The sequence below is a fragment of the Atta cephalotes genome (assembly GCF_000143395.1).
Source record: "Atta cephalotes unplaced genomic scaffold scaffold00023, whole genome shotgun sequence".
Classification (NCBI taxonomy): domain Eukaryota; kingdom Metazoa; phylum Arthropoda; class Insecta; order Hymenoptera; family Formicidae; genus Atta; species Atta cephalotes.
Genome location: NW_012130087.1, coordinates 4232771 through 4238750, shown reverse-complemented (window position 1 = coordinate 4238750; position 5980 = coordinate 4232771).

The following is a 5980-nucleotide window of genomic DNA, read 5'->3' as shown; positions in this document are numbered from 1 at the left end:
TATATATATATATATATATATATATATATATATATATATAGTAATGTAAAATAATAAAAATTAATAATAAAAGGATAATTCAAGAGAGTTGGAATAATTGGTGATTAATATCTTCAATGACATTATTTCCAGGTCCAGGAAAATCATATTTGAATCAGAATTATGCTCTCTCTTTTAAAATGATATAAAATATTATTTTGGAAACAAGAGAAAGAGAGAAAAAGAGAGAGAAAGAAAGAGAGAAAGAGAGAGAGAGAGATACAGAAAGAAAGGGAGAGAAAAAAAGAATCACCGAGGATCTCGTGAGCGCATTTTTAGTGATGTATAATCGCGTGTTTTCTTCCCTTAAGTGCTTTAAAACTCAATCGTATATCATATCGCGTATAAACGTTGCTATAAAAGTGACTCATAATTAGAATCAATGAGAATGAATGCGATACGAAAAGGAACACTATCAATCAATTCGCTAATATTGGTTCGTAGAATTATTTTTTAAATTATTTTTTATATACCCCGTTTTTATTTCATTTTATAAATAAAATGGGAAATAAAATAAAATTTATTTGATTTCAATGTTCGAAAAAATTAAAAGATTATTGAGAAATATAATTTATCTAAGAAAAAATTATTTTTAATCTAGCTGGTATTAGCGAATGTCTCAAGATAAACAGATATCAATATGATCCAAGAAGATCCGCAAGATCGTGATAAAATTCAGAATGATTACAATACATGCGCGCGCGCGCGCGCGTGTGTGTGCGTGTGTGTACGCGCGAATAAGATTAAATATTCATGAATATGTTTTTCTGTGATAAATATATTTCGAAAAAAAAATCTTAGCCAGTCTGACGATACGATAAATAATTTAATTCAAAAAAACTTATTAACACAAGTAGAAAGAAAAGAGTCGCATTTAACACATGAAAATGTCATTGAAGTTTCTTCTCTTTTTTTTTAATTTTGAAAATAATATTTTGAATCTTGTGTTTATTCAGCGTGAAATCAATTAATTCAGGATCAAATTTCCACTCTAATTCTTAAATTCATTTGCAAAATCTGAAATTAACATAAAATCAAATTGGACAAGTTTAAAAATCAAGTTTAAAATCATCTGATTTTATATTTCATAATAATAAGTGAATAGAAAATATAATATCAAACATATGTGATATGTAAATGCGGCTCAAAAAGAGAATAAATATATATATGATATATATATATATATGATGCTTGAAAGAAGTAAAGAGAGAAGGATAAAGAAAAAGTGAGATAGAGAGAAAGAGAGAGAAATGAACGAAAGAAGAAATAGAAAAGACGCAGAATGTGCATGTATAATGCATGCTATTTAATATATATGCTATTTAATATACACACAATATAGAGAATGTCGTATATGTATGAAAGGATAATAATGGAACTCTTTTAATCTTCATAGATTTTCTAATATAAAGGGATGATGACCAAGCTCGTAAACGGTAAATTAATCAATCGTATAATCCGATATAAATATGGACGTAATTAAACGGACGTAAACTGTTTTTAAAGTGCTAATTTAAACATAAATGTGAGAATTTCAAGACGAAACCGATTAAATTATAATTATATAATAATATAAATAATGCTAATAACAATACACCGATTGTAGTCATAAAAATAAATATAATAATAATAATATCGGGATAAAAATAATAATAAGGATAACAATAATTATTCTGCGACTTGTCTGTTAGCATTCAATGGCAGACGATAACAAAAGACTCTTCTTAGGTACATGGCAAGACATATAATCGCGTGCGAGCGATAATTATCTAATGTCGTCAAATATGGTACTAGAAGTGTGCAGAAGTTAGAACAAAACTTAAAATAATAGTGTTGATAGTAATAGTATCCAAATTTATCTGTGACTTTGCAATCTTTGAAGGTATCGCGTGATCGACAAAGCTTCGTTTTGTTCGTTATTTAATTATACACATAATAATTATACAGACAAGAGAAGAACTAGAGATTACTATTAGATAAAGAGAACTATTTATTTGATATGATAAAGAAAGGGTTTATATAAAAAAGATAAAATTAGTTTGATATTTTTTATAATTGTGCTAAATATCACGGACACCAATTTTCATATATTGCAAACTGTATATTTTAATAGATGCTTTATAAATTTTATGTAAAAAATTGATTAATTAGTTTAGCTTTCAAAGTATTATAAAATAATTAATTAAATTTATTAATTGTTGTTCACTATAAACAAAGATAAATCTTACAAAAAGCCTTATAAAAGAATTAATTTAACAAAATTAATTGACATTACTAATAATAATTACTAATAATAATAAATAACAAAGTATAAATCCAGATTACTTCTTTCAAATATCTTTTCGAATTATGAAAAAAATTGGAAATAATAATTGTTACTTTATATTCTTTTTAGTTCCATAACTTTTTAAATATTTCATATAAATTCTGCACGTAGAATGTTGCACTTAAATGATCTCATGGTTATTGAATCGCGATCATGCGACCTTTGACTTCGACGTACCGTCAGACTCTCAGTGATATTAAAACGAAATAATAACGAAAATAGATATAAGAACCGAGTTATGACAGTGCAGAAGTTCTCTGAACGACATCTACGCATGAAACCCGTAGAGAAAAGAATAAAAAATAAGAAACCCAAATGTGAACGCCATACAGCATAGAAATATTGCAACAACATTGCAAGAATATTTCATTGCAAGATTGCAACATTGTAAAAATATTGCGAAATATTGCTGCAATATTTCAACAACATTGCAGCAACGTAAAAATGTCCGTTTTTTAAATATTGATACATAATGTTGTAGCAATATTATAATATATATGTAATATTAGGTTTTGCGCACAGTGGAGAAATACTTGCAGAAACATTGTAATAATGCAGCAACATTGCTGCAATATTACAACGTTACTGCAATATTTATTATAAGATTTTGTACTATATAAATTTAAATATAAAAAATTAGAAGTAGGAGTTAAATGAAACATACAATGAACATAAATATTCTATTCTTCCATTACGTCCAGATCCTTACTTTATTGAGTTACACAAATCAATATATACAAATCTTAATACTCAAAGTGAACTTTCTTGCAGAGGCATAAATCGACATAGTAACAAGAATCATTCTTATCTTGGTTTCTTACTGAACAAGGACAGGATGACTTTTGTGTCAATTTCTATCTTTTGGAATTTGTGGTTGGAAATATTTTTAAAATACTGCTGCAACATTGCTGAAGTAATTGTATATTGCAAAAAGAAGTTCGCAATGTTTCTCCAACATTGTATTGCAATATGCAATATTGAAAAGTTGCAGCAATGTTGCTACAAGTTTCTGTGCTGTACGGGAATGAAACGAGCGAAAGTCGAAACAATATTCTGAAGAATTTTATAAATCGCCGCCGATAAATGACACGTGCGTGTTCTGTATCTGGACTATATAAATATATATATGTATACATAAATTATAAATGAAGTACATCGAACACAAAAGAAGACGCATACCAACACACACATACACACACACATATATGCATGTATAGAATGAGGTGCTTGCAAAAAGCTCGCAAAAAACAGGTAAACAGCACATCCGGTATCTGCCTCAGGACGGTGAATCCGTCCATCCAGTGTGGATCCATCCGGTGCATGCTGCATACGAAAGAGAAACGGAAATAGAGAAAATCTGTCGATTTATAGAGAAAACAAACAGAACACAAAAATAACTCGCGTCAGATAGTGAGAGAGAGCTTTATGGAATTGTTGTTCAACCGATATACATAGTACTGTAAAAGACGAGCATATGAATTCAGCATGAATTCAGTATAACTTCTTTCACTTACTTGTATCTACAAGGTATAACCGTGATGGAATAGGAACTGAAACGCGAGATTTTCTCGGGCGAATAAAGAATAAAGTTAGAAAAAGAATAAAAAAGAGAAATTATCGTTAAGTTTTTTTACTTATCTCTACATATATAAATATATGAATATATGACATATAGATATATGCTACATGCATATATAAATATGTACATATAAAGGGTACAATACGCGTACATGTTATTCATTTACATAAACTTTAAATTTGATATAAACAAACGTTAAAAGCGTATAGTGTGAGATATTTAACGCCCTGTTGATAATAAATAATTATATATGTATAATAGTAGAGAAAAAGACGCGGAGGAGAAAAAGGAGAGGCAAATGGGAAAGAAAGAAATTATCATTAGAATCTCTCGGCATGTTGACGCTGGGACTTCGTAGAGTTTCATACTTTTGCAAATAATCGAAAAATCCCGTCGATAACATCATATAAATATAAATATATCTATACATATACATATTATGCTAATCTCTATACATATTATAAATATATATCTGAGTTTAAACTCATTTATCTGAGTCTGAATCTAATTAAGTCATGTGTAACCGCGATACGAACGTGATTATTCTGATTAATGAATTGAAGTGCAGAAGACGGAGTCGTTGCAGAATGTCAATTTCTTTCGATCGGAATACTTTCGCGTTTCTGGTACACACGCGTGTAAGTCTCATTACATTTGCTTATGAAATTTGAGGATACGAAAAAAATCAGAATAAGAAAAATTTATAATTCTCCGATATGAACCAATCACGATAAACATCAAAGTTCATAATTATGCAGGATACATAAATAAGTTTCCTTTAAAATGTAACAAATAAATTAATTTTTATTTATCTATTTTATTAAAATATGCTATTGTTTATTTATATGTTTTTTTATATAACTTATACATATTTTATAATATGCACTTAATTATTTTTATTTAATTCATTCGTTTCTAATTGACAATAAACTTTTACAGCAATTTTATTTTATTTGTTAAAAATATTTGTCGTTATTTTGAAATCATGTTTAGATGTTTTACATTGTTAAGAAAAATAATATGATAAACATTAAAATTTGTGATTTAATAAATTGCTTTGAAATAAAAAAAGTTAATAATAATAATTGTTACTAATATAATAACTGACTAGAATTTTATACATAATATTGACAATTGAATTGTATGTTGATTTTCATAGTTTGAATGATTGTACTGATTTACTAGTCAAGTAATAATCAGTTGTAATTTTTCGATATTTCGACACTTACATATGTCGAAATATAATGTAGTTTCGTGTGACAAAATGTATTCGATATACTTTTGAAAAATCAAAGATATCATGAATTTGAATATCAGAGCTAATATTTCTCCGTTGTGTAAAAGTAAGAACAAAATGGGGAAAAAATTCATAACACAGTGAATTAATTAATAACAAGAGATGCCTTAATATTACACACAATTAAAATACGCGAAATGCGCAATGAAGATATTAAATCGAAAGAAAGGTAATAGAATAATTGAGATTATGAAGTCGGAAGCTCTTAAAATTTACACATAATTCGAACATGCAGTGAAAAAAATGTGAAAAGATGATGAGATAGAGATTGTACCTTAGTGAAAATAAAAATCGTAGCGTAAATCGAATGTAATGGAAAAGTAATAGAAGTAAATGAAATTTCTAGGAAGCGACAATTGAGACAACGGAACTAGAAGCTTCGTTTATGTTTGTATTATTCTCTCATTATTCTCTATTCGACTTACGCTCCGATTTTTATTTTCATCAGGGAAATAATAAATTCGTAATGCGTTTAATTTGATTAGTCAATTTAGACTTAGATTGTAAGATTTAAACTAAATAATATAATCTAATTGATGATGTTGTAATTTTTGTTCTTGCAATATAGATTATATTTCTCTTCCTTTTTTTAACAAATGTTTCAACACAAAAGAATGTTATACATATATATTTCAACGCAAAAGAACGTTACACACACACACACACACACACACACACACACATACACACACACACACACACACACACATACACACACACACACACACACACACACACA